The sequence below is a fragment of the Monodon monoceros genome, unplaced genomic scaffold (assembly GCF_005190385.1).
Source record: "Monodon monoceros isolate NGI ecotype Baffin Bay Population unplaced genomic scaffold, NGI_Narwhal_1 Super_Scaffold_7, whole genome shotgun sequence".
NCBI classification, from domain to species: Eukaryota; Metazoa; Chordata; class Mammalia; order Artiodactyla; family Monodontidae; genus Monodon; species Monodon monoceros.
Window position 1 is genome coordinate 83728531 of NW_021703784.1, and position 15364 is coordinate 83743894.

Here is a 15364-nt window from a genome sequence, read left to right on the forward strand (position 1 = left end):
AATTAACATGTGTGGTTCCTCATACTTCCCTTCCTCCATTTCCTGATTTGGGTTAGTATATTTTAATTGCTGAGGGTTAAAATTTTTAGTCTTTCTTGACAAATTCAAAACCCAATTCTAAAGTTGTTTAGTCAGATCTAAATTTAAGTGTGTCAAATGTTTGCCACCAGATCTTTTACCTTGGTTATCCATTTTGTATTTCTTTATTTTGATTCACCTCTTGGATGTCAGGACTTCATAATGTAATAAATTTCTGTTGGTTCCTCCCAAGTGCACATTCTTCTCCTATCTCTTTCTAGTAGTTCTCAGTTTCCACTGGGAATCCATGTAGTTCTGAGGAAAGTAGCTCTTCCTTCAACTCCAGGTATGGAGCACATAACCCAGGCTGAGCAAATCAAGGTAGCCTATACCTCTTCTGAGGGTTATCACTATAACCTAAACTAGTACAATCAGAGTGAGTCTCAGGACTTTTTGCTGGGGATGTTGGGACATAAAAGTCTCTTCCTCAAGACTGTGTGATATGAAGACGTGAATCATAAAACTACTGTAACTTTTTTTTTCTTCTATAAGGGAAGTTAACCTGAGGATAAAGTCAATACACTGAGGGGGGCAGAACAAACCGAATTTCAGAGAGCTGGTACTAGATCCCTCATGAATCATGGACCCCTGGATCAGGATGTACTTGAAGCCTTCCTCACTACTAGACTTTTCATTTACAGGAGCTGATAAATCTTTGTTTTAGATTTCTGAGTTTTCTGTCAATTGCAAAACGAAGAGCACTAGTCAGTACAATTGTGAAGGTAGCTGGTGACAGTATTGGAAAGAGTATTTTTGCAGAGGAAATGGCATGAACAAAGCTTCAGAGGCCAGCAAACAGAGAGCATATGGTCTAGTCTTTGGGAGTTTAGATTTTTCTCAGGTTACAAAGGGCCTTATTCTTATTAAAGAGGAGTAGAATTGTGATGACAGCTTGCCTATCATATAAGCTATTTCTGTACAGAAAGATTTTACCTGGGGCTGGGAAAATGCAAGGAAGCCAAGAAGAACCCAGTGAGAGAGTTGGAAGATGGGGAAAAGGACTTGTCCTGACAAATAGATGGAGCCCGTTTCATTCCTTTGTGTGGTGTTTTAAGGCATTAGGTACAGGTTAGTCTTGGGACAAGTAGAGACAGAATCCTGAGTAAGAGAAACCTTAACCCATACTAATGAATGTGACCACTTTCTATCAGAAATCTTGATTGTCTGTCTACAGGGCAAAGTCCTTTCCTGGAATCTCCTGAAAGAGTCTAGATTTGGAGTCACCAATTTCTCATCTGATCGAAACTATGAGCCAGGACCACTGCGGGACTTGGGTGACCTTGAAGAGAACCTATTGTCTTCAAACTAATCTGCACAATGGAAAATATTGTCTTTTGGAAATATCTGACTTGGGGAATTTCAACAACAATCTCTGATTCTCATAGACGCAGTATATTGTAGTACTTAAACACTTGACTCCAAGGCCAGATTGCTTGGATTTGAATCCTGGCTCAACCACAATACTAAAATCACATTGAATTTGTGAAATAACTCTATGGGGCATTATATTCCCATTTTACAGACAAGAAAAATGAGTTTTAGAAAGTTTGTGATTTTACCAGATTCATAGTTAGCTAGGGGCAAAGACAGGGTTTAAAACAAGGTCTATCTGACTTCAAAGTCCTTATTTTTATCCTGAAACCACCCTTTATCACTTCTGTTAGGCGTTGCTCATAAGCTCCCTGTTGTAGGGAGAACACCTTTTTCTGATTTTTCTAGAGCAAGGAGCAGGAGTCTCAGAGGTTGGGTCATTTCTCAAGCAGGGACAAGAAGTAGGGAAACAATTACCAGGCTCTCTTTTTCTGCTTTTTCCACCCCCATTCCTTTCCACATGCTTCTGCCAAGAAACTCACTTAGTATACAGCCCGAGTTATGCCGTCTCTGTGTTTTAAAATCTTCAAAATCTTCTCATTATCTGCAGATCTTTGCTGCATTTCCCATTCTCACCCTTTAAAAAATAAAGTAAAATTACTGTCCAATGAAACAAAAACACTCCTCAAATTTCAAATCACACTATAGACTTCTACTTCCAAATATAATACCCCCAGCCCCCAGCAAAATGACTAGAAAGATTTGAGGGCATTGACAGCTGGTAAAGGCAACGAAGACTTGAGGGAACAAAATTCCAAGGAAGAGGGAATTATGCAAGGAGGTGAGCTGACATTTAAAGTGACTTTCAAATCTCAGGGCATTTTTCAATTTGGGGTTTGAAACAAAGGGTCCAGGCAGGAGACAGCTACTAAGACGCAGAGAAACCATAGAGATTCTGATAGCCTTACAGGGCTGGAAAGACAAAAAGAAGATACGTGAAGATAGAATAACAATGAAAAGAGAAGGCTAGAGACCTGATCCCAACACTCCATCAGATTCACCATCTCTCAATATTTGCCAAATTCTGAATTTGCCTATGGAGGAGATTAACAGAGGTAGGCTCTAAAAAGCAGAATGAAATTTTGTTAGTGTTATAATGCCAAAGATAAAAGGATTAGAATTCAGGACCAAGCAGGTAGAAAACTCTTCAAGAAACACCTCAGTAATGATTACTTACTGGTAATTCCAGAAAGGAGAGATATAAACCAGAAGTGATAGATCTTTGCCATAACCACAGATCTACTTCAAACCAGCTTAGTACTTGACTGGTTAAAGTTGATAACCCCTAATCTGTCTACTCAGCAAAGGAAAGGGCAAACCTTTTCATGAGGAAAATAACATTGTTCAAAATCTTGACAATTTTTTATATGCAATTCAATAAAATATTACTAGAACTAAATGACCAAAGCCTAGAGAAAAACTAGACAAAAGGGAAGACATATGGAGGCAGTAAATAGGTCAAAAACCATATAACTAGGGTCCTAGAATGAGAGGAGAAAAAATGAACTGAAGCAACATTGAAGGGATAACAAGCAAGAATTTTCCAAAATGGATGAAACCCCTAGGTTCAGACTCCAAGAAGAAAGAATCAGAAGAAAACCACATCTAGGCTTTCATTGCTAACCTCTGAAAAACAAAGCAAAGACAAGAGACAAAGAGAAAACCTTAGAAGTAAGCAGAGAAAAAACAGGTGAATAACATTACTTCTCTTAAGAAATAGTGAAAGCCAGAAACAATGGAATTACTTCGTTAAAGTTCCAGAAGAACATTTCCAAGTTAAAATTCGATGCACAGCAAAAATATTCTTCAAATGTTAAGGCCAAGTAAAGACTTTTCAGACAGAAAAAAAAAAAAAAGATTTAGTCACCAGCAGACCTACAGTAAAATAAATACTTAAAAGAGTTCTTCTGGAAAAAGAAAAATTATTCTAGTCTGAAAAGAACCTGAAAAGTCCAGTCCTTTTGCTCTGTCTCTGGGAACACAAAACTCCCTGCTCTCAAGTAACTTGGAGCCCAGAGAGAGTCTAGGTAAAGTCTGTACATTGTTTGGCACACAGTGAGCACTCAATACATGAAAGGGATAATTGCATGGCCACTATATTTCATCTAAGATCTTTACCTTTCTGGTCTCGCCGGATGAAGGATAATAGAAAAATTTCTTTGTTCCAATACATAAAGTCTTGGAATTCTACAATGTCTAAGTTGGGAGGGTAATGGTCTTGTTTACTGCTTTGGTGTTTTTCTTGCTGCGACAAGAACCAGGGATTCCTAGGGTTCAGGCCTCTAAGCTGCTACATTGTCATAATTTGCCACACTGGGAAGAGTTTGGAAATTTTTCCTGCATGCGCATGTGTGTGTGGTTGTACATACAGTGGACTGTAAGCTCGTCCAGGGCAGGTGCTAGTCATATTGCTTGTTCCATCTCAGCACCACACAGTTCTGGACACATGGTAAATGTTGAACGGAGGCAAGGATGTGCATTTTTCAGCCTTTGTGATTACATATGCTTGTCGTAAGATATATTTTCTTTATTCATTTTAACCCCTAAAAATTTCTTCTTCCTTCCACAAAAACAAAATAAACCAAACTAAAGCCCCAGGTTAATGATCCAAGAGCTAACAGTTGTATCCCTTCTTCTCTGTGTCTATTACTGTTTGAGGCCATTTTCACCGATTACTGCATTTTCCCTCTACAGCTTTCTCAGGCTGGCATCAGAGCACCGTTTTACACAGGATGAAACTTGCTCAGAAAGATTATTTTCCTTGCCCAAATCACACATATCATAAAGAACAGAGACGTAATATGAACCCAGGACTACCTGATTTCATTTCCACTACCCATATGGTCTCTGTCCACATACAGAAGGCATAGTCCTTTGGTCTCCAGATGTACGGCTACCATTAGTGAATTAAGAGGTGCATATGTCAGGGTTCCTTGGAGGAGGTGAGGCTCTGGGCCTCCCAATTATTTTCAACAGAGTGGTTCCACTTTTGTTGACTTCACACTTTGGGCTTTCCTATAAAATTTCGTTTAAGCAAAGGGTTCCAAAGAAAAATCAAACCAAATCAAACTAGAACAAACAAACGAGTCCACTGACCTTGAGATAAGGTAACCTCTAAGCTTCCTCCTATAAAAACCCAGTCCAGTTCCTTCCTTCTGAGCCACCAGTCTCCAGTCTCAGAGAGGCTCCTGCAATGCAGAGTGAGGATGGAACCAGACTGTCCTGCACCTGCTTCCTCCTGCTGTGCTCAGTTTTAGGGCTCATGGGAAAGAGGAAACTCTGGCAACATTACACCGAGACTATCCAGAGGGTCACAATTTCCACTAGTTGACCCATCAGCTAGTATATCCTAATGGTTAAAAGCACAGGCTTTGGACTCAGACATATTTACTAATTGCTAACTTTTTGTCTGTGACCAAGTCCGTTTATCCACTAAGCCTCAGTATCCTCACTGATAGAGTAGAGACCATAGTAATGAGCATTTTATAAAGTCGTTGCAAAGATGAAAGCAGAGCATGTGTATAAAGTACCCAAAGCTACCATTAGCTGAGCATTTACTATAGGCCACGTGCTCTACGAAGTGTTGTAGGTATGTTGCCTTATTGCATCTCCACAACAACCTTGCAAGGGGGCCTATTTGGCCTGTGACCAGCTACATGAGAAGCTGTTGGTAAGTGGGAGTTGTTATTTTACGGTTATTGCTGTTACGGTGACATGGTCTTGGCTCAGCACTGCCAGGTAACTGCAGGGAGTGCCCACATGTGACGATGCTGGGCTGGACCCTCCCCTGTGCTGTCTCCGCCTGGTTCTCTGGATGCGGAGGTCCGCACCGGCACAGAGCTACGGGCTTTTCTCAGTGAGCTCTTCCTGTTGGGTTTTCTCCTCTCTTGGCCCCTAAGAACTTGTGCTCATCCTCAGTTCCAATTAGGCCCCCACCAGCTGGCATTGATTGGCAAGAAGGCAAAAAGAATTTTCAGAAAATGCATTAGATTTTAAATCAGGAAGCTAACTAGACTTGAGACCCAGTTCTTCCACTTTCCAGACAGAGAATGAATGTCTGTCATTCACCATTGATGAGGGAGACTTTTGGCAAATCACAGAATCTCTCCTAGCCTAAATTTCCATATCTGAACAAGCTGGAAAGAGAATGGATAAGGAATGTAATGTTCATTGAGCACCTACTATATGCCAGGAGATTCCTATAAGCTGTCTCAATTGTTTATTTCAACACCCTGGAATTATTGCCATCATCTTTCAGATAATAAAACTGAAAATAAAACTCGGGGAAATTAAGAGACTCACCCAAGATCATAGGATCATTAGGTGAGAGAAGCAGAACTTGAATGCAGGTTTTCTGAAACCAAGTCATATGTTCTTTCGGCCACACCAACCGACAATTCCAAAGGCTGTCCTAGAACTGCCTCCCATCCCCCCTCTGGGCTTATGGAAAAACAGAATCTCTTCTTCTGTATTTTCATAGGGAAATATCTCTTTGCCAACTACCCAAGACACTGGGAACAGGTGCCTGCAGCCTTTCAATGGCATTTCAAAGGCTGTACTGTCTCCATCTGCAGGCAGCCTATCACTCCACCTTTTGCAGGTATTTTGGAGTAACATGAGCCTCTGGTTTTTTCCTGAGATTTTCTCTTCTCTGAATTTACAAGCTTGGAACAAATGTAGCTTTGGTCCATGTAAACCTACAGTGACACAGTCATCTGACTCACCCACCAGTCATTTCCAGTGGCTTTCCAAAGCATGGGAATGACATGGCCCTGACCACCAGTTCTTGTCTCCTGGGAAACCATCTCTAGGACCCGCCTGGGAGGACTAGTCTAGTTTATGTATCAGTCACCTGGGCTGTGCCATCTTGGCAGACATTGAAGAGGTGAGACACAAAGTCTGAGAGCGAGGGGAATTTATGGCTTTGCTAGGAAAGAAAGAGGTCCCCTTTTTGCTAAAAGAAATTGATCACTGGATAACCAATTGATTTAGCATCTGTCAAGAGCCTGGTGTATGGAATATAAAAAAGGATGAGTTCACAGGACCTTAGAGGCAAAACCAAGGTTGGAGAACATCATTGCCTGACCAGCACAAGTGGTAGAATATTCAATAGTATGACTATTTAGGAGAATCTGAATTCTGCCATAGGTTTAAAGACATTAACCCTATAATCTTTTGGTAAAAGAAAATGAGGGTGTTGCGGTTGAAAGGCCCCTCTTTCCAAATCCCCTTTTCCCAAAATTGACCACCTAAAGTTCCACCTGGATTTTTTTTTTTTTTGTCTTTAGCCTAAACTTTTGATCTACTGATCAAATATGTTAATAGTTAACATATAAATATCCCGGGGAGGAATAATACATGAGACCAAAGATAGGCTTTACCTGTTGTGCTATTTCAATTGGAAGGAAAGAGCTGGACTATTATATTAAGGATTGTAAATATCAGGTAGGATTCAGGGCCAGAATCACAGGAGGCTGTGACTAATTAGCAATGTCTCTCTCGGGCTAGAATGAGAAGTGATAGGATGGATTCTTTGTAGCCACATTTGAGGGTGCATTTGTTTACTCATTCAATGGTGGTACCCAAGTGTGAAAAAAACATCTAGGAGTAAATCATAAAAGCAATCAAATACTTTTTTCCACTAAATTAATATTACAGAGAAGTTAGGAAGTCAGAAAAATACGAAAAGAAAAACAATAATCTATAGTTTTAGCTTCCAAATGTATGTTATATGTGTTAACACATATGTGAACATTTTGGTATATTTCTTTGCAGTGTTTTTCCTATGCATTACTTTTGAAATATAATTGAGATTAAATTATAGTAATTTTGATTTGCATTTCTCTAATGATTAGTGATGTTGAGCATCCTTTCATGTGTTTGTTGGCAATCTGTATATCTTCTTTGGAGAAATGTCTATTTAGGTCTTCCGCCCATTCTTGGATTGGGTTGTTTGTTTTTTTGTTATTGAGCTGCATGAGCTGCTTGTATATTTTGGAGATTAATCCTTTGTCAGTTGCTTCATTTGCAAATATTTTCTCCCATTCTGAGGGCTGTCTTTTCATCTTGTTTATGGTTTCCTTTGCTGTTCAAAAGCTTTTAAGTTTCACTAGGTCTCATTTGTTTTTATTTCCATTTCTCTAGGAGGTGGGTCAAAAAGGATCTTTCTGTGATTTATGTCATAGAGTGTTCTGCCTATGTTTTCCTCTAAGAGTTTTAGAGTGTCTGGCCTTACATTTAGGTCTTTAATCCATTTTGAGTTTAATTCTGTGTATGGTGTTAGGGAGTGTTCTAATTTCATTCTTTTACATGTAGCTGTCCAGTTTTCCCAGCACCACTTATTGAAGAGGCTGTCTTTTCTGCATTGTATATTCATGCCTCCTTTATCAAAGATAAGGTGACCATATGTGCGTGGGTTTATCTCTGGGCTTTCTATCTTGTTCCATTGATCTCTATTTCTGTTTTTGTGCCAGTACCATACTGTCTTGATTACTGTAAATAGATAGCTAGTGGGAAGCAGCCACATAGCACAGGGAGATCAGCTTGGTGCTTTGCAACCACCTAGAGGGGTGGGATAGGGAGGGTGGGAGGGAGTCGCAAGAGGGAGGGGATATGGGGATATATGTATATGTATAGCTGATTCACTTTGTTATACAGCAGCAACTAATAAAACAATGCAAAGCAAGTATATTCCAATAAAGATGTTAAAAAAATTATAGTAATTTGTGTCTTGCTTTTTCATTGCCATTATACTATGAGCACATTCCACATTATTACACACTTTGCATTCATCCTAAAATTGCTTATATATTTTAAGTATCAACCTCCAGTATGTGCTAGACAGCATGCTAAACATTGTGTTTTCTTCTCATTTAATCTCTACACAGACCCTACTTAGTGGGTCCTATTACTGTTTTCTTATTACAAATGCTGACACTGAGGCTTGGAGAGGTTAGTTCATGTGTTCACAGCCACACAGCTAGAAGTGGAAGGGTTGGTACATACACTCCAGCTTGCCAGGCTGCTGAACATGTAGTATTGTTTTTTTAAGGACACCATTTTGTCATAGTTAAATTGACAATGTTTTTCTTACTTAATGATTCATAAAATAATGGAGTATCTTACAATCAAGGAACATAGGTGAAATTTAGTAGTATTATGTCAGGATTACTCATGATACCTCTACAAATTTCTATGGCCTCACTCAATCAATGTTGAAAAAATATTTTATTATATATATTTTTTCATGTGTGACCTGCCATTGTCAGCAGCAACCATTCTGAATGCCCAAAGGATTGGTAGAGGTGTGGAATTTGTTAAATTAAACCCTGCTTACAATGCAGATGAGACAAATCACCAGGGATTCCAGCCAGAAAGACTCAAGGGGAGAAACTGATCTCTGCTTGGGAATCTGTGTTTCTAGCCAAGAGGCATCATCTCCTCCTTAGTGCTCATTCTGCCTCTTCTTCTTAACATAATTTTCATGAGTCTATGATATTTTATCAAGTGGGAGACACCACTGGCTTGACTGTTCCCCTATTTTGGGGCATTTCTGTTATTTCAAAGTTTTTACCATATAAATAAGGTAGGAACAAGTATTAAAAGATGATGGGGGAGAAATTCTAGAGATGGGAGAGAAAAAGGTACAAGGGAAGTGTTCACTTTTTTGCGTGGTACTTTCTTTTTCTACAAGGTCATGATAAAAATCTAAAAACATAGACAAATACACGTAATAAATGGTTTATTGACATTACATAAGATAGATAGGATCACATTTCTGTCTCTCATTATCCAAAGTGTTGATGCAAATTGCAGTGAACACAGTGCATTTCTATCAATTCCCACACATGCATCTGTGATGCATTGCCTAAGATAATTTGTGCTTAGATTTTCATTGAATAAACGGTTCCATTAATATACCCCCAGAAGAAGAAACCTAGGACCTTTAGTCTGTAAAAAAAAATACATGTTGGTCACTCTATATTATGTTGTAATATATCCTATATGATGGCTTTTATTACAGTCTGCCTGGCCTAAATAGCATCTGTATGATGAATATCTCCTCTTTGCCTTAATACAATACATTCCTTAATACAATAAAATCTGACCACCTGAATTCCTTAATACAATACAATTTCTTTGACATTTTTAGTATCTTTTTCTCTATGAGAGTATGAGCACTTACAGGGCAGGGATATCTTCAGTTGCAGAGCTAATTACACTCTGCAGTTTATGGGGCATAATTATTACTGTGGCCACTGAAGAGTTTCTTTTTTATTTGATTTATTAATTTATTGTCTTTTATTTTCATACCCACTTCTATGGACAACCATTCTATTCTATTTAATTTGTTTGTTATTGTAGTTCCTGTTTAGGTCTTTTTAAGAGTATGTGTTCTTCAAATATATATTTTTTATGTGCATTATTTCAATTTTATGTAAATTATATTTGATTTTATATCTCATTCTACTTTTTATTTTTTTACACTAGGTATAGCATTTTTCAAAAGTGTCTCCATACTACTATATTTACATCTAATCCCTTGCTTCTCATTGCTACATAATGCTCCAAGATAAGTGTCTCTCACAGTTTATCTCTCTCCTTTTCCACTGGCAAATATGCCAGTTGTCTTCAATGCTCAGCCACCACAGCAATAACCTCAATAATAATAATAGTGAAATTTTTAGTACTTGATCTCTTATGGGACTGGGTAAAGAATTCACTTGTGATATACACCCAGGAGTGAAATTACTGGTTCTAAACTCCCACCCATAGTGCATGAAGGTTCTCATGGCTCTGTTCTCACCAAGACTTCCATTAGCCAGCTTTGGGAGTCTTGTTGGTATGGTAGGTATAAAGCGATATCTTGCTTTAAACTGCTTTCCTCTGGTTATTGATAATTTTGAGAGTCTTTTATATACTAAACCTTTTGTGTTTCTTTTTCTGTAGATTGCCTTTTTACTCCCTCTACCCATTTTTCTATTAAGGCTACTGTCTTTTATTGAATTTCCTTGAAAATTGTAGACATTGGTTTTAGAGGTTGCAAATATCTTCTCCTATTCTGCCACTCATCTATTACTTTTGTTCATGGCGTTCTTCAATGAACAAATATCCTTAATTTTATTATAGTCAAATCCATCTCTTTTTTTGTCATAGCATTTGTTCTCTGGAAGTTTTATTAACCCCTCGCTTTTCCAACTTCTAGGTCACAAAAATATTCTACAGTTTATTAATTTTAGAGTTTTACTGCTCACATTTAGGTCTTTAATCCATCTGAAATCTACCCTTGTTTATGGAGTTAGATAGGAATCTAGCTTCAATTTTCTTCCTATAATAGTTTTCTAGTTTTCCAACGTTATTTATTAAACAAGTGTCTCAATAAATCTTTGGGACTATCTATCTATCTATCTATCATCTATCATCTATCTATCATCTGTTTTGTTTTGTTTTGTTTGTTTGTTTTATTTTGTTTTGTTTTGACTGTGCCTCACAGCTTGTGGGATCTTAGTTCCCTGACCAGGGATTGAACCCAGGCCCTAGGCAGTGAGAGCGTCTTAACCACTGGACTGCCAGGGAACTTCCCGTCAATCTGTCTTTATATGATACTAATTTCTTGTCTTCCATTGATTGATTTGCCTGTTTCTGAATGAATACCATACTGTTTTTATTATTGGTCTTCTAATACATCTTAAAATTAATGATGTCTTGATTAGTCATGAACCAATATAAGTGTTAGTTGATCAAGTTCCTGAAAAATAATCTAACTGGAATTTTATTGGGATTGCATTACTTTTACAGGTCTTCACCTGAAGACCAAGAGATTTTTTCAGCTGTTGGTGATCTTGTGACCGTGGGCAATGGGCCAGATGTGGTGCTAGGTATTAGGGGAAGGGTTGGTGATGGTAGCACATCTGGTGAAGCCGGCACAGGCTCCTGGAAATCCTCACCGAAAAGGGATGACTCATGGTTTTATGAAAAGCTGCTGATCTCATTAGTTTGAGAAACGATTGCATGGCTGGACAGGGCCAGATAGATGCAATACTGACTGGGTGTCCCCAGAGCAACACCTCTCACTTCTCCTGAGATGCTGAAATAGCCAGAAACTGGTTTCCATCCAAACCCTGGAAACCATCATGGGTGGGGCCATTCCACACATGCCACAACCTTTGTGAGGTTATTAACTGCATGGTCCAGAAAAATCAGTTTTCCACCAAAACTTCTAGATAATTGATGGAGAAAAAAATTTCTCCAATTGTGTTGTCATTGTTACTGTTAAAGAAATATGTGCTGTATCACCCATATATACATGTATATACACACATCCAAAATATTCAGATGGGAGAAAAGCCTAATTATTTTATATTCAGTTAAAAAAAAAAAAAAAAGAAAGAATTTCCTTCTCTGCACAACAAAAAAGGTGGAAAAAAAAGGGAAATCCTAAAACAACAACAAAATAAATTCACACACCGAGAGATGATCACTGTCAAATACTTGATTTTGCTTTTCCTTCTGGATTTTTAAATAATTGTGAAATATTTCAAACATAAAGAAATGTATAGGGTTTTTTTTTTTTCTTTTTGAGAAACAAAGGATTACAATGACAGATACAGATGGAATTCCCTGGGTTCCTAACCCCAGTTCCATTATTTTCTGTCTCTCTATGTATGCATCCCTAAGCTGTAAGTAGCAAGGTTTTGCACATTTATAAACTTTATATAGATGGCTTTACGCTGTCTTTATAATTCTGTAATCGATGTTTTATCAATATTGATACTTGCTACTCTCTCAGTTTCATTTTAAGTGCTGGATGGTATTCCATGATATAAATGTATCACAATTTATCCATCCTTCTACTGATAGATATTTAAAACATTTCCAAGTTTTCAATCCCATGAAAAAGCTTCAATAAACATTCTTGCGCATGTTTTCTTGCACTCATGTGTTAAAATTTCTCTAGAATGTTGTACTGGAGAGTATGTGTGTCTTCTGTGTTCCTAAAGGATGCTAAAATGTTTTCTAAAGCAGTGGTATCAATTTACCCTCCCACCAGCAGGCATGAGTGTTACCATTGTTCCATGTTCTCACCAACACTTGGCATTGCCATAATTTTGAATTTTCATGAATGTGAAGGATGTGAAACTGTATCTCATTATTGTTATAATTTGCATTCCACAAATGTTAATGAGGTTGAGCACATTTTCATGTACTTATTATCGTTCAAGTTTTCTTTCCTGTGAATTCCCAGTTCGTTTACTTGACACATATTTCATTGCATTGATTATTTTTCTTATTGATTTGTAAGCTTTTAAAATATACTTTGAATAGGAACCATTTGGGCTATATACTTTGAAAGTATCTATAATCAGTACATGGTTTGCTTTTTGTAAAAAGACAATATTTTTAGAGCAGTTTTAGGTGCACAGCAAAATTGAGAGGGCAGTACAGAGATTTCCCATATACTTCCTGCCCCTACACGTGTATAGCCTCCCCCATTATTAACAACCCCCCCCCCCACAGAGTGGTACACTTGTTACACTTGTTGAGCCTACACTGACACATCATAATCACTCAAAGTCCATCGTTTACCTTCAGGTTCATTCTTGGTGCTGTACATTCTGTGGGTTTGGAGAAATGTATAATAACATATATTCATCATTATAATATCATACAGAGTATTTTCACTGGCCTAAAAATCTCTTGTGCTCCTATTCATTCTGTTCCCTCACGCTAATCTTGGCCAACTATTGATCTTTTTATTGCCTCCATAGTTTTTCCTTTTCCAGAGTGTCATATAACTGAAATCATCCAGTATGTTGCCTTTTCAGATTGACTTCTATCACTCAGTAATATGCACTGAATGTTTTTCCATGTATTTTCATGGCTCGATAGCTCAGTTCTTTTTAGTTCTGGATGATATTCCATTCTCTGGATATGTCACAGTTTATTTATCCATTCACCTACTGAAGGACATTTTGGTTGCTTCCAAGTTTTGACAATTATGAATAAAGCTGTTATAAACATCCATGTGCATGTTTTGTGTGCACATCAGCTTTCAAACTCTTTGAGTAAATGCCAAGGTGTGTGATTGCTGGATTATATGCTAAGAGTATGTTTAGTTTGGTAAGAAATCGCCAAACTGTCTTCCAAAGTGACTGTAACATTGAAAATTCCCATCAACAAATTCCTGCTGCTCTACAGCCTCATCAGCATTTGGTGTTGTCAGTGTTCTGGATTTGGCCATTCCAGCAGGTGTGTAGTGGTATCTCGTTGTTTTCATTTGCATTTCCCTAATGCCATATTATGGAGAGCATCTTTTCTTATGTTTAGTTGCCATTTGTATATCTTCTTTGGTGAGGTGTTTGTTAAGGTCTTTGGCTCATTTTAAAATCAGGTTATTTGTTCTCTTATTGTTGTTTTAAGAGTTCTTTGTATATTTTGGATAACAGTCCTTTATCAGAAGTATCTTCTGCAAATATTTTCTCCCAGTGTGTGGCTTGTCTTTGCATTCTTCTGACATTGTTTATTTGTGGAGCAGAAGTTTTAAATTTTAATGATGTCCAACTTATCAGTTATTTCTTTCACAAATCATGTCTTTGATCTTGGGACTAAAAAGTCATTGCCATACCCAAGGTTGTCTAGGTTTTCCCCTATGTTATCTTCAAGGAGTTTTATAGTTTTGTGTTTACGTTTAGTTCTGCGATACACTTTGAGATAATTTTTGAGAAGGGTATTTATGTCAGTTAAATTTGAATTTCACATAACAATGAGTAATTTTTTAGTGTAAGCCTGTCACAAATATTGCATGGAACATATACTTAAAATTGTTTGTTGTTTGTTGTTTATCTGAAAATCAAATTTAACGGGATATCCTGCAATTTATCTGGCAATGCCAGTTTGAAAGCAGAAGGGAGGTCATGGAGTACACACTGGTTCTGAAAACTTCCACTTGGAAGTAATGTATATTATTTCCAAATATATTTCAATGACCAAAGAAGTCAAATGACCAAGCCTAATGTCAATAGTTCAAAGAGGTATTATTATTTTAAGGGAGGGCAGCCTCACAAGAAGCAAAAACTACGTTGAATAGAATTACAACTTGCCATATATACACAACCATAAATTTTTTCTAACTAAGTCCAAAGTTAATCAGTGCATTATATATGTGTCTACTTTTTCATACACAAGACTCAGAACTTAGCACATCTTAAATTAATCCACTGTATATTCCTCATCTTGTCTGTGTTGTCTGAAGTTTTATTTTTACCTTCTAAAATAAACAAAATACAATTTTAAAATAAAAGTTATCAGTTAATTAAATTTATTGGCATAGTTTATATAGTTTTGTGTTCGTCAATGCTCTCACATCTTCTTTATATGTGTTTACTTTTTGTCTTAATGAAACATATCCTTTAATAGTTCTTGGAGTCTGTGAGATAGTTTCTTCTGGTACTTTTATGTCTAAAAATGCCTTAATTTTGCTTTCACTCTTAAATAATTGCTTAACTATTTATAAAATTTTAAAGTAACAGGTATTCTTCCTCATTAGTTTGAAGAGATTACCTTATTGTTTCTGGAAATCAATATTGCTAGCGAGAGTATTGCTGTAGACTGTCTTTTTTTTTTCAGTAGCTTCTAATATTTTTAGTTACCTTTAATGTTACGAAATTTTACCACATTTTGCCTGAGTAGATTTATCTTTATTTATCCTGCTTGATATTTACATTTCAAATGTGAAGATTCAGTTTCTTCTCCAATTATAGAAAATTCTTAGCTTTAATTTTTTTCAAATATGGCTTCTCTATCATTACCTCTTTCTCTCTCCTTCTGGAATTCCTATTAGATGATCTTTGGCTTGACAATCCATCTTTCATGTCTTTTAGCTGCTCTCTTAATTTTTCAAATCTTTGTCTCTCTG